Below are 2,106 nucleotides of genomic sequence, written 5' to 3' on the forward strand. Positions count from 1 at the left end.
GTAAGTAATTTATCGCAGGCCTACACTACCCGTCACTCGATGCCATAACTGTATTTAAAAGTTTTTACTAGTTACTCACCACAAAATTGTATTTCCGTGCATGATGGCTGTGATAGCACAAATAAATAAATAAGCTTGTACTAAAGCCGGACAAGAACTTTGTCTAATTTTGCCAGTATTAGCTATTTAAGGTTATTATTTGTTGCCCAGGTCACTAATAATGTTCATTTGTTATTGAGGATGGCTTGGAGAAAGATGTTTAGCTATTTGTTTTAGATATTTCTATCAGTATGTTCTTTTGGAGCGATTCTGCAATACCGGGCCACTTATTAACATATCCCTCAACGCTTCTAAGAACGAAGCATATGGAAACAAAAGTAACTATTCAAATTCAATGAGACGTAAATGAGTGGTCCGGTATTTTACAATCTAGTCGTTCCTTTTATGAGCCGAAAAGAAATTATTCAAGCAGTAATAAGCTCATTTACGATATGGTGTCGGTCAGTGTAGAACATAGACTGCAGACTGAGGGTAAACTGCACACAGTAGACCAGGCATCTTAAAGTAAATTAGCCGGGGAATTAGTTGTTGAAATATTTGCACCTTTCACAATATTGTTTTGCACTTGCAATATGCTATCTGGAGGTTGAAATTTACAGTTTGATTTCAGTATAATTTTCTACAAATAGCAGCTATATTTTCAGCTGTTAGCAGTAAGCGGTTAGTGATATACTGCCATTCTGGTGGTCCTGGTTTGAGAACAGTACCACCCAAAAGTAAGTTACCCCCGTCTCATCAGACTTGTCTCATTTCTCTCAAGACGTTTCTTGTTTCTCTTGGGATGCATCTCATTACACTCAAGTCTTTTCTCGCAATTTGCACTGTAACTACCACTGTTTTGAATTGTAGTAACCCAATGCCAGTGTTCAAATCCAATGATGTAGTTGATTGGTATTGCCAAAGTTTACATTTGCGAATCTCATCAGAGGTTGACTTACACATGTGGCAATATTTAAGTTTGGACAAAACATGCAAGATAACTAGAAAACTAGTAAATCAGTACAATATGAAGATTAAACCTAGTGAAAACAAGAGAGAATTCACCATACTTCATTACACTGTAGCTGACAGGTATACAACCATAATAGCACAGCTCCTGCGTGCCGAAGGCATGGGAGCGGAGCCCCATACCTTAGGAAATTTGGTAACCCATCAATCTAAAAAATTTCAGTTGTCATGTGACTCTCTGTGTATCTGTCCATATGTACGTCCATACGCCACTTGCACTGCGTGCGCATGAGCTAAGCCCCATACCTTGGAAAAATAAGAGAGTAGTGCTGTTACCATAGGTATGTCTTTGATATTGGACATCCATGTTATGGTTAATTGACAGCTGTTAAAACAAGGTGTCAACTTGACTATTTTACGGGCTCAGGTTTAGAGCTCATCAAGGTTGTGTGTCGTTTTAAAATTTGCCGCTGCCTATGTGCTGGTTTTTGATTGGATTGCAGGCTCAAGCCAGTTTTTTACTCTGGAGGAGAAGGCGGGGGTACATGCAAAGGCAAAATTGCGGTGGGAATTAACCCCTGTCCCATCGTTGACTTTTCTTCACAGATATTCCTTGCACAGTCGTCTCTTAGAAAATCCCTGATTTATTGGGTATGTAATTTCCACAATCTTGGAACAATGGGTACCATTATTGGGTATAGTATGTTAAGTTTTAACCGGAAAAAATAGTGAAGCCACACGCTGAGCAATGCTCACAATTGATCTTTTTTTGAGTTTCTGATCCAAGAAAAACAAATCCTGTTTTCCTTTATGGTTAACTTATTGCAATGAGGAGCTCCACTTTTAGGCTTGGCTAAATCTATTTATTAAACCTGGTTTCAGGGACTGGGCCAAAGACCCTGTAACTCTAAAGTGATTGATTATGAGCATTGAGGGTGTTTGAATCTAATTTCTGGGTAACTAAAAAAGTTTCAGTACTTGAGGTGTGCCAGCGTAGAATCTATGAGCAGTTTCCAAAGGTTTGCCAGTGAAAGACCTGTGACATAGTTTCAATTATTATTTTACCCCCAGTTTCAAGTCTGTAGTCTGCCTTTTACA

The sequence above is a fragment of the Orbicella franksi genome, chromosome 6 (genome assembly GCF_964199315.1).
Source record: "Orbicella franksi chromosome 6, jaOrbFran1.1, whole genome shotgun sequence".
Classification (NCBI taxonomy): Eukaryota; Metazoa; Cnidaria; class Anthozoa; order Scleractinia; family Merulinidae; genus Orbicella; species Orbicella franksi.